Source organism: Centroberyx gerrardi, chromosome 4 (assembly GCF_048128805.1).
Source record: "Centroberyx gerrardi isolate f3 chromosome 4, fCenGer3.hap1.cur.20231027, whole genome shotgun sequence".
Classification (NCBI taxonomy): Eukaryota; Metazoa; Chordata; class Actinopteri; order Beryciformes; family Berycidae; genus Centroberyx; species Centroberyx gerrardi.
Genome location: NC_136000.1, coordinates 19,410,734 through 19,423,361, shown reverse-complemented (window position 1 = coordinate 19,423,361; position 12,628 = coordinate 19,410,734). Strand labels below are relative to the sequence as shown.

At 40.2% G+C, this 12,628-nt stretch overlaps 1 protein-coding gene, 1 non-coding gene and 1 pseudogene across 4 annotated transcripts in view; 2 read left to right on the top strand and 1 right to left on the bottom strand.

Annotated features, from left to right (window-relative positions):
• Nucleotides 1-621: 621 nt before the first annotated feature.
• Nucleotides 622-12,549, bottom strand: LOC139921792 (fatty acyl-CoA hydrolase precursor, medium chain-like; annotated as a pseudogene). Its single transcript, XR_013504349.1, has 14 exons — nucleotides 12,525-12,549; nucleotides 12,083-12,168; nucleotides 8,287-8,534; nucleotides 8,033-8,171; nucleotides 7,129-7,262; nucleotides 6,891-7,044; nucleotides 6,078-6,182; nucleotides 5,888-5,989; nucleotides 5,393-5,536; nucleotides 3,993-4,073; nucleotides 3,354-3,501; nucleotides 2,641-2,790; nucleotides 2,461-2,533; nucleotides 622-808 (listed from the first exon to the last, which is right to left on the bottom strand). The product of XR_013504349.1 is annotated as a fatty acyl-CoA hydrolase precursor, medium chain-like (transcript).
• trnar-acg (transfer RNA arginine (anticodon ACG)) lies at nucleotides 10,440-10,512 on the top strand. The gene has a single exon. It is a non-coding gene; the product is annotated as a tRNA-Arg (tRNA).
• Nucleotides 10,465-12,628, top strand: part of banp (BTG3 associated nuclear protein) — a 36,228-nt gene continuing 34,064 nt past the window's right edge. Inside the window, exons 1-2 of one of the 2 annotated variants that reach the window (XR_013504353.1) lie at nucleotides 10,465-10,526; nucleotides 11,462-11,582. The gene's annotated coding sequence lies outside the window, so the exon portion shown is untranslated. The remainder of the gene's footprint in view (nucleotides 10,527-11,461; nucleotides 11,583-12,628) is intronic. The other variant, XM_071913160.2, reaches the window with a different exon arrangement.

The window sequence follows — 12,628 nt, the reverse complement described above, 5'->3', positions numbered from 1 at the left end:
AGCTAAGGTTTGGCTGTCACTTTGGAATTCCCTCTATTGCAATAGTTCGTTGTTTGATATGATTTTGTCCCAAGGAACTTCATCTGAGGAGATTTTTAAAGTTCAAGTTCAGCCCCAGACTTTGCTAGGCTCATTCTCTGTAAAGTCCTTAGAGACATGCTTGTGATAAAGGCCTATATATAAATAAGCAAACTTGAACTTGAGAAGAGTTTTGTAGTTCTCATGAATTTTGAATGTAAATGTTTTGACTAATATTTTCACTGTTTTTATTTATTCATTGACCCAATTTCTCTTCAATTGTTGCGTTCTATCTATTGTTACCTCTGCACCATTGCAAATGAGTCTTTCTCTCAATGTGTCCCAGAGCATTGAATACAGTTTTGAATGAATGAATGTTCTTGTATTCCATGTCTCATACGGAGTGTTATGCATACAACTTTAACAGCCCTTTGTAATCTGAACACTTGACACTGTAAGTGAACACAGACATGAATTGCAGCAATTTCCTGTCTTGATGTCTTCTTGATGACACAGGTACAGCGTAAGATGATCTCATCTGAGTGACATGATTGTAGTTAATCTTCCCATGGAACGGAGAGAAGAGCGCTGCCCATCCTGCCCATCCTACAGCTTGCCATGCTCCATCTTCTCTTGGTGTTGTCTGGTCTTCTCTGGGAGGGTTTGAGTGAAGAAGGTGAAGCGGTCCTTCTTTAGGTGCTGACCAGGTACCTGCTCCATCCCAATGGCCAGGTAGTCTCCTTCTGCTCCATACTGTGGCCAATGGACCAGGCCGTCCCCATTAGGAGACCTACACACACACACACACACACACACACACACACACACACACACACCATAGACAATTGGACAGGGGATGCCACCAGTTTCTATTTATTCATTTGTTTTTGGACCTCTGTTTTTGCACTGGAACACTATTGAGTTTTAAATATAGTTTAGGACCTTTTTTTTTAACAAAATCCTGTGAACAAATAAAACTGTGTAAAGAAGTTGCTGCATACCAGAGGGGGGTGTCAAAAAAACATCAGTTTCAGACTCGTAGCTTACTGCATTCAAAGGCTAGTAACATTATCAAAAATAAGCTGTAGACAGCTCTTCATTCTCACCTTATTACAGAAACTACATTAGGTTTAAATGCTTTGTATGTACGTGTGACTTGGTAGGGTTCAGATGTAGCGTGTAACTTAATGTTCTGAATAGAAAGGGATATTGATGGTAGTATGTGAACTAGTGTTGTTGATAACTAGGTGCAGGTGACAGCGACAGTAGTGTAGTGGACTTGGGTCTGCTGAGTCTGGGCAAAGAGGGGGGTGTTTCTGGGACGCTGGAATACACCGTTGAGCCTTCTTGAGGTGTTGTGGGCCTAATTCAATGAAACATCGGTGAAGGAGGGTGCCCACTTGATAACCCCAATGATTTGCCTACACTCACTCACCTTGTAACTAGAGTAGGTAGCTGGTGAATGTTGCTGCCTGTCTTATGGTGCTGTAGAGTTATGACAGTGTAGCCTGATGTTTTCTATGGTACTCATTGGTATGGTAGTATATCATTCTGTTAAACTCTGAATTGGATCTATATGAATGCTCACCTTGGATTATGGCACAAGGGATATTAACATCATATCCTGTGTATTGATAAATGTTTTGAGGGTAATTATGAAATATCTTGATTTCCAATTAAAAAAGCAGCGATACTGCAGTTGTAAGGCACTCTGCTACAGGCAGGGAGGACACAAGGTAATTAAATGAAGAAGAAATAGTACTAGAAGAAAGGATAACAAACTCTTCAAATCAAATTATATGGTGGAGAAAATGGGAAATGCATATGAAGCACTGAATTCAAATAACTGTATGACATAGACCTTGTGTATACACACTTGGACAGTGTTTCTACTGGGAGTAGAATGGAAATGAAAACATTTGAATAACGTGCAAAGAAAAATACTTTTTATCATTATTTTACCTACCTCAACTGTAAATCTGGACAAAATATGGGAAGTTGAGTCAATATGCAGAACAGAAAAAAGCCATTTTGTTTCATATTATTAGTTGATTCTCTGTTGCAAGCACTGTCACATAATGGCATTCCTGATAAGTCATTAGGACTGTGGAGCTAAGAATTTGTGCATAACAGACTGAGTACTGTTTGTATTCATTATGTGAGCTGGTTGAGTTCTTTGATTACTTTGCCAAGCCTTACTACTAGCCAGTGATTTATTAAGCTGTGAAGTGTCTGTGAGGCTATGAAATATACACAGAGGGCACACAACACAGCTATCAGTTATTTTAGTTTAGTCTTTTAAAAGCAATTTCATGGTTCTATTTTTTGGGGGGTTGGGAAATGGGTTAGTTACCAAGAAAAATGTGACCTGGACAGTAAAAGGTTACCAATGTCACATTGAAGATTCACCCAGATCTTCTGCTCACCTGAGTAGACTCCTACCTTGTACGAGCAAAGTTGCCCCAATATGCCATCATGGTTCTGCTGAGCTGTTCGTCTTCCTCCGTGCATGATCCTGAGAGAGAAGGGATTAAAGTGTTGGTACCCAAAGATGTTAAACACAATGTCTTCTGATAGACTGAACATCACTCTGAATTACATTATCTTAAAGTATCATTTTACCACTTAGTTTCAGATGATCTGTGATGAAACAGAATCCCAAAACAAAAAACACCTCATCTCCATGGTCAGACCCAACAAAGCTTGGTCTCTTGTTCTTGAATATGCTGGGACTTTCCTGGAACAGATAGAAATACACAGGAACTCCTGCATCTGTTTGTGGGATAAACATCATTCATTAGTGTAATCTTCAGCAGTCCTGATCTTTGGACTCACCCACTGTGTGTGTGTGTGTATGTTTCGGTGTAATAATGTTTTAAATGCATGGTAATAATGGTAAATACCAGCCTTGACTGTTATTACTTAAGCTACTGAAAGGACACAACAGGCTGGCTAAATTCAGGTTATGTGATATTGGGACTCAATTATGCATGACATATAAAACATTTACTAAAATGGTAATAGTACATAGTCATTACGTAATTATAAATTATACTAATTGTACGTACTTATTCAGTATGTACTACATGGTCGACGTCTACGATATGTCAGTATCAGATTCTAAATAACTTGAATTTGCAAATCTGGTCCGATCTTTTGTTTTTCTGTGATGTGGAAACTCTTGTTTGCATTTAGATTAGGGATTGGGCCTTTATTCATTAACACCTTGACTACACTTAAGCGTATTTGTTTCTTGAAGTTCAATTCAATTTCCATCAAGAAGAGTGAAAACATCAAGGCTATGTGTTGATCACTGCCAACAAGTAAGGTCTCACCTCTGTGGAAGTTTGCAGTCTCAAGGGAAGTAATGGTAAAGAGCACATCTCCAATAATCTCAGTGAACCCATCTCTAATTTTCTCACGATCGCCTGAGGTCCCAATGTATTCATCAGCCACCAGCTCACTTTTCCATTGGTCTTTAGGCTAGATCATACATAGAACACTGTCAGAATTCTGTTTTCTCCAACCGGGTGGAAACAACATTTTGTTTTTGCGAATTACCAGAAACAACACTTCCGGTTTTGCCGTTTAGCCTTCACAATAAAAGCGCGAGAATTTTAAATCGGTAGAAATACTGTTTTAAACCAATTACTTTGTATTTAATCGTCAAATTCAATAAGTGAGCACCCATATTAATGTTTGACAGAACAGAGACTAAAGTGGTTGACTTTTCAAGTCAGTTTGGGATCGGTTGGCTAGGAGACTTGGATTATGCTGGACAAGCGGCCACCGTACTGCTGGCATTATAGACAGCAGTGCATCCAATCAAGCTAATTCAAAAGTGCGCTCTTGAATTTAACAATAAAAAGTAAAGAGTCAACACGCTTCTTTCATACAAGTAAAATGCCATCTGTTTTTGGTACCATGAAACACAGTGTCAATCTTTTGAAATCTCATCAGATATCCTCACTTACATCACGGTATGTAAACATGGTTATAATGGGTATGGCTTCTTCCCGGTCCATTCCATCCACCCACCCTGGACGAGCTAAGGTCTAAGGGAACAAAACACAGAATTACATTCGATAATAACTGGACCGTTCTCCATTCATCAGTGGGTGCACATTTGATTCATTAACTGAGGTCAAAAGAGCATTGTGTTATCTACCTTCTTATAATTTCCTTATTCCAGATGTCATGTTTTCATGCATACTGTTAACCTCTCACTTTGAATGACTGATAATAAATGACTAATAAGCAAATGCACCAGTAATACATAATAAGGGATAGTAGGGTTGTGACGGGCGCACCATCAGCCGCACATTGAAGTCAGTACCACACCCTGCACCCTTGTTTCATTTTGACCATTACGCACTTTTAACATACACAATGCATATACGCATCTTAGTTAAATTGTATAGTCACTATTGCTATTTTGTTCAGTTAAGTTATTTTAAGTTGACTATGTTTCACATAATCCCTCTCTTTCCTCTCATCCTCTCTGTTAAATGTGTCATCTCACCGGGAGCCATCTGCCACCTCCATCCAACGGTCAAAGAGTTAGCGGCCCGTTTTGGCCCGTACCAAAGACTGTGTATTGGGGTGGTGGAATGAACCATCTTCCGGGAGATGAAGGGGGAGTTTAATTGATAGGACTTCGAGTTAATCTGTGTCTTATATATTAGGATGTATGGAAATTTGTATGGTACTAGAAAGTAAATTAAATAATTTAACTAAACTGAATTTTAAACTTTAAAACAATAAGATATATCAGTTGTACAGCCTGTGTATTCTGGATTTGTGATGTACTATGGACTGGCCATCATAGTATATATAGGACCCACACTATATCCTCAGGCAGTCTTAGTTTAGTTGTGCACTGGTTATGTTGCTTTGTCTTAAGTTCTGTTATGTTTATTTGACCGCAGTTACAGTTTGAGGCTGAGAACTGTTTTTATAGCCAGTTGTCACTTAGTTTGTATTTCATTTTTCTATCTTTCTGCACTTTAAACCTGTTTTTTGTTACCCATCCTATTTGTACATACTTTCGGGTTACTAAAAACCCTTAATTTTTGCACCTTATTTTGGCCTCTTGTGTCCTACCTGCTCAGTCCCTCACAAGAGTAAGCAAATGCACCAGTAATACATAATCAAGGATAGTAGAGTAAATCCAGTGAATATGTATGGCAGTCATGAGGAGCAGAAATTAGACAACTGCAACAACAAATAGCATTTTTTGGCTTCTAAGGAAACAGTCATTTATTTCAGTGCAACATCATCTGTAGAACTAATTCTATCAAACCATAATTTTTGCATTACACTGCATGTTTTTTACTTCCAAATTGGATGTTTGAAAAATTCTATCTAAACTCACATTTGGAAAAAGCCATCCTGCTTCGTCACTATTGCAACCAATCATGAGAGGCACATTATGCCTCTCATGATTCTGGAAAAGCTCCTTTGCAGACCTGAGCAGGAACTTCCCGTCAACAGTCACTCCAGGCTGTATCGTTTCATCCTACAGAGGACAAGACAAACAACTCAATAAATGTTCCAACGCTCGCACCATATAATATAGAAACAGAGAGACATGTAGGCATGATGCAAAACTTATAATTACTGAAATTGTGATTGTTGCATCTGACTGACAAATTCATGTTTAATTTTTCTCAGTATGAAAATCTGTCAATTGAAATATGCCCGAGCTGAGGCAAGCCACCTTGTCAAGTACAAGTCATCCAAAGGAGTGCTACTTGCAAAAAATCTCAATTAGATCATGGCCATGCAACACCCTGAGCAACTTGTTTGTCTACGGCACAATAAAATGGTACTATGGTGACTTTTACAACCAAGATTCTGTAAATTTCACCTCTTTGTGATGCTTCACAATGTCATCAAATGACAACTTCATCACACATTTGGCAATCTTCTCTGTGGTGGAACTGTCACAGCCTGAGAGGTTTGCTATTATCTAGAATACAAAAAAAGGAAGTCATCATTTTTTAGGGGCATTTTTAAAAATATGTAATTTGTGTATCTATTCTAATTCCTTAACTCACCTGGGCTTTAGGCAAAGGGTTGGGGTTCATGATCATGTCCATTGCTGCAGAGCCACTCTCAGCTATCGCACCATGAAACAAGCCAGCAGACAATGGAGAGAGAAGCTGCTCATGACATGGAAAACAAGAATGTCAAGATGTTGGTGCTGTTGGTGGTGATGTTGTGCTCATAAGACTATTTGCTTGGAATTTAATGTGTTGACGAGATGAGGAGTTGAGATATACTTTATCAATCATGTCAATTGTGTAAAAAAATTCAAATATCATACCACAGCAAAGAAACACACACCAATGCACAAATAATCAAAAACAAGAAAGAATAAGGACAAAAACAACAACAATCATGGAAAGTAGCCATCATAAAATAACAAAATGTTTCTATGGTCTCTGTGTGTTGTTGAGAAGTCTAAACTTACACATTCTAGTATTCAAGGTCTCCAGTCAGGTGAAGTTATGACTATGATAGCATAGTAACTGCAGAATTATGACTGATGGTTAACATTAGGAATGACAAATCCTGCCAGAGATGGGAATGTGAAGACAGACATGATAAGAAAGCTTTCTGATTCTCATGTCAGCTATTATACAGAACCTCGGGGAGGCACCTGCAAGCACTGCTTCATGCTCATTCTCTCTCTCAATACAAAGGGATCCTGCTAATAAACTTCTTAAATTAGAGTTGTCTGTTTGCTCTGTAGTTCTGCACCACCTGCCTAGAATCTGATAGTTGCAGGCAGAAAAGATGGGTGGATTGCAGCATTTAGTCTCATAATAATCCCATAAAGCATTACACCATGGTGTGTGTGTCCTCACCAATAGGGATACGCTCACTCCACCAGCAGACTCCCCAAATATGGTGACTGAACCTGGGTCTCCTCCAAAGTTGTGAATGTGCTCCTGGACCCACCGCAGGGCTTCCACCTGGTCCAGCAGGCCAAAGTTCCCCGGCATGTTCTTGTCTCCTGTGCTGTGTAGAACACATGGGGTTGGAGACGATTAAAGTACCCAGTTAGACACACAGTCGGTCTGGTGCGGGACAGGACAGTCTTACCTAAAGAACCCCAGGATTCCGAGGCGATACTGGATCAGAACCACAACCACGTCCTGGTAAGCAGCCAGAGCAGAACCATCATATGTGGATGCAGAGCCGATGGTCAGTCCTCCTGGATGGATCCAGACCATCACCTTAATGGCAAAATCAATGACATATCACATTATTTGGACTTTGCATACATGCAGCATTTAATCTCTCTACCCAGGCTTTCATACCAAACGCGCAATTGCGGCATTGCGCAGAGCAAGGCCGTTGTTTTCAATGTAGGACGCTAAACAGCTAAACAGCTGCGCAGCCGAAAGCGGTGCAAACCACCTTGATATTTTGCCAGGTTTTGCGCCCAAAGTTCAACTATATTGAACTATATTGAACTTTGACCTCCAAAATACGCTGACCTCTATGAGGTGCGTCCGATGGCATTCCGGCATTTACAGGAGGCTGAAGTTTTGTCGGTGTTGGAGCACCAAGGAGTTATATAACTCCACTTTAAAAACATATCGGAACCTGGCCAAAAAGTCACAGGCATGGCAGATAATATCCGAAAGGATGAGGATACCAGATTAGAAAAATTATATTGCGTTATTTACATATTCAAAAGAAGCCTAGATAGCATCATTGTTGAATTATTTCAGCTGCTTTGTACAATGTTAAACTAACCCATAGGCTCACATTTCTGGAAAGGTGAAAATATGTTTCTATAGCCTACTGAGATTCCAGCTTGCGCTCTACCTCGTGCAAACTATGTGCATTGTCACTTCTGGTGTGAAAGCCCGTAAGACAATACATTGACTACATCTATCTATCTATCTATAACATTTGCTTGATAAATGATCAGACTGATGCAAATTAAACATAAGAGCCTTGGTATTGCTTGATCTAATTTGTCTGCTCAAAGACTTACAGGCAGTTTTCGATTCTCAGAGGGTTTGACAGTTGTGTAAATGTTGAGATAAAGGCAATCTTCAGATATGTCCGGGAACTCAACCTGCATCGATACATTTCTTGCAAGTTCAACGGCAAACTGTGAATCTTGGACACACCTGAAAAATATTTATTTTATTTCCATGAGTCATTGAATAAGTTTGAGGTTTTATGCCATCATTATCATTTCTGTTGAAATGCATGTGTCTTTGTCTCTGCTCCTCTGTGTCTTACATGGGTGGCTGCTGGGTGGCATCCCTCACTCCTTCCCATCCCTCTGCAGGCTGGGTTGGGGCCAGTCTCAGAGGGCCGACAGGTGGCTTGGCAAACGGCACACCCAGGTAGGCATGGACCTGTGTCTCCTTCCCCTTTACACTCACATGCTTCCCTTTCAGAAGCCCCAGCTTTGTACGGACTACAGGCCCTGTTGGGACGTTAGGATTGAGTCAGAGTCATGGTGCAACTAGAAGAACAGGAAGCGACTCTCAACAAGACTTTAGCAGCTGTATTTTTACATTTTATCAACACAATAGAGTCAGTGTGACACAAATTATTTGCCTTTTTGAAATTTTAGCTTATTTTCATTTACATGCAGTTATTCAAACACTCATCATCAGCTCCATCATGGTTTAGTGTTGTAGCCTACTAGGGCTGTAAACCATAACTGTACATATTGTGTAGCCTCTTTTCACATGGGTATGCTAGTGTTTACCCCCAGAAATCCATTCTTGGCAGGGTGGAAAAGCTTCTGAAACACCATTTAACCCATGGGACACTAAAACTCTCCAATGAAACCCATACTAATGAAATTCTTTTGGGATTAGCTTTTTAAGGCAGGGTGACAAACCCCATCTATTCAGTGGTAAAGGCATCTAACCTCTGGACATAATGTATTACCAATATGAAGGTAAAAGGTCATATGGGGTACAGCTTAATAAAATGTGAGTGGGTGAGCTAGCAGGCGTGAACTACTTACAGTCAACGACTGATTAAACCCTATGAACAAAAGACTCATTTTAAGACCTGAGTTTGGTGTGCAGGGGTCTTCATGACGGACGGATTGGTTGCAACACTCCTTTGGCTTTGGAGCAGCCTGACAGCGACCACGACGAAGTACCGACTGAAGACTAGGAAGCGACAAATTGGATGTGTTTTGCTTTCTACCTTTGACCGAGGTAATGGAGTAATCTGTGCCTGCAGTAAACCAGCCTGTAGTAATGTTGTGATGTTGTGTTGGGAATATGGACGAACCAGTGGCGGTTTAACACTTTTTTTCAAAGAATGGGGCCAGGCTGGTACTTTGGGGGTACCAACTGTTCTGCACATTTGCCCAAAATGTTTTTATTTTTAAGAGAATTTGCACATATCACACTATAGGCTACATTTTATTTCTGACTGACCATGAAGGCATGAAAAAAAAATTGTTCTTGCGAAGTGATTCACAAATTAATCTATATTAGGGGCCATTGCCCTTCTGTGCACTCTATTCATAGTATTCCCATGATGTCACATGCATTGTCTACCAATATGGTGACTTATACACAATATACACATGTATTGGCTGTGGCTGTCATTTGATTATAATCACCAGTTAATGTATTACTGCCAAGATAGCCTGTGTGGTGATGCAACAGAATACTACAAATACAGCAAAGTTGCTCAACCTTTCATCTACAATGGTAAGTTAGACCTTAGATGAGTCTTCACCAGTTTAGAGTAAGTTACAGAAACATTCACAAGAAGCTGTAACGTTACTGGCTGGGATAATAACTGCAATTTCGCTCAATATGAAGAGCTCAAAGAAAACGTCTTTTCCGTCGCCTCCAACTCACTTATTTTGTGTTTCAATATAGCTTATAACACAATAGGTGTTGTCATTGACATATATTTCTGTTTCTGCTGTCAGACAACTGCACGCCTATAAAAAGTGATGGGGTCGAGTGTCACAAATTGCAAATGCTAACAGCCCCATTAATTACCGTTAGCCTTGGTTAGCCATGTAGCATTTTGCTATTATACTTTGTTGGGTGGGTTGTTCTCGACGGGTAATGCATCCAAGGCGGAGAAAAGATGCGATTATAAAGTAGAAACAGAAACGGTAGAGATACACTACAGTGGCCCTAAATAAACTAGACTCTAACAACCCCGCGACGTTGAGTTTTGTGTAAGTGTCTCTGTCGGGAATCGAACTCCGGTCTCCCGCAACTCCCTGCGGGCCACGTGACCCATAAAGTTGTGAACAGAGCGACCGACTGACCGACTGACCGACCGATCGCCAATTCCAACCATAGAGCCCATCCTGCTGTCGCGGGCTAAAAAAATATATATCTGGAAAAAATCAGTTGGGATTCAAATAAAAAACTCCCGACATTCCTTGCGCATGCAGCGGGCCAGTGGCGCAATGGATAACGCGTCTGACTACGGATCAGAAGATTCTAGGTTCGACTCCTGGCTGGCTCGAATTTTTTTTTTTCGTAAGTTTTCTAAAACATCAAATCCAAAACCATCTGGCGATGAAAAGAGTCACGACTTGCTCATCTTTCAAGTAATATGTGTAAGATCCGACTCCTGGCTGGCCTGGTCGGTGACCCAACCAAGGAAGTTTTATAATGCTTATTATGTTTATGTTTATTCATTTTGAACATGTAACAACTACAAAATAAATAGGGACAAAACGAGAAACGTCATCAAATAAGCAAGAAAAGACACAACAGCAACAAACATGAAAACATACGGTAATTCTTGACGAACAAAAAGTTGTCAATATTACATGTTCGTAGTAGTAGAGTAGAAAGACGTAAAAACATATTTTGTCCTACCCTTTCTTGCGTCGTGCGAATGTGATGTTGGTTTTTTGTTGGTTTTTTAAAGACATCTAGTCTCAAGTGCTTGTTCTCCACACAGAATCATGGTAGCTACAACAATTGCCCATGCTGTTTCTTACCTCCAAGGTGTGTAACACCGACCACTCAAACGACGAGAGGTGCAGAAATGTTTTGGGGTCATCTTCTACAGTAGAATTTTAAGCACATCGGGGAGATAAGCCTAAACCTGTACAGCCAAAATTACGTCAATCGATTGACTTCCAAAACATTTCACACAGACTTTTGGATGTCATAAAACACGTTTATGGATTTTATGTTGTTAGATGCCTGATAACGATCCCATTAATCACGACACGGCTTTAACTGCAGGAAAAGGGCACATCCACAGTCAATTAGCACGACACACTCTATTATAAAATGAAACTGTAACGATTCTGAGGTGTAAACCTCCATGAAACAATTAAATAGCTTTATCTACTGTAATCTCACGCATTTCCTTGTTGCATTACATATTACAGGAAGATGAGATGTACATTTTGTATGGTGTTTGTGTGAGCAGCATCTCCCATTGTGGTTACTTGCAGTAGCAGGTTTGACCTCCCTGTGGGACTCGGAGGAACACAAGAAACACAAGCTCATCTCTCGCGAGGAACGACGCCGTTATCGGAATCTCTACAAACAACACGAGAATTCATCATTCACACGGTAATATAACCCAATCTTACACGGTACATGTGTCGTGTGCCAGCAGCGGAGAAAGGGAGCAGTGTCGAAATCATGTTTTTATTGATATTTTTTCCAACAACTCACATTACTTGTATTACAACATTTCCGCGGCCACGCGGCCTAACTAGCAAGCTAACTACCAAGCTAGCGTACACCATGATGTCTTTGCCTTGCTTCAGCTTTGACGTTAGCAAGCAAGCTTGCAAATCCGATCTTGAAGTGCAAGCTAGCAAGTTGGGGTTTTTTCTGTGCATGCTAGTTGGCTATGGCTAACGCCAGAGTATCAATATTGTCCAAATATTTTTTCACAGTTGGGGTGTTTTCACTGGATTTACATACATACTTAGTACGTCAAGTTTAACAGCACATCCATTCGTATCATTTTGGTCACTCTTCATATTGCCCTGAGATATCCGCTTAGTTAGCTAGCCGTAATTATTCTGCTATTAGCAATATGTAACATTAGCTAGCTAGGCTACGAAGATAATTACCAGAACACGGCGCAAGCTTTTGCTGGTACTACTAACTTTGGAGCGAATTTGGCTAGAAAAGCAGCGTTTGGCAACTAAACCCCGTTTATACAGACTATACCAAAGCTAATATTACGTCAGGCAGTTGATAATATTGTCATTTCATGCAATTATTAAAATTACAAATGGACCTACGCCCATATTCCATCAGGCTTAAAGCCCCTGGCGCTAGTGACTGATTACTAGCGATGATACACAATGCTTTTCATGATTATGGTTCATAAAATTGCTTATAGTATTTTGTTGACGACCCTCAGTCAACCTAAAACAAGAGGGATTGAGCCAGGAGAGGGGTGTCCCCTTGTGGTCGAGGGTAGCTAGTTTCCCGAGCTTCAGGAAACATGAAATATTCCTCACTGCTGTCATGTTTGTGTTTGAGTCTTGGTTCTACCTGGTGCAGGGTTGATCATATTCATCCTTAGACTATAGGAATACTACCACAATTTTAATAGATTTAATAGAAGCAACTAAATGTTCTAGAAACCATTCTGTCCT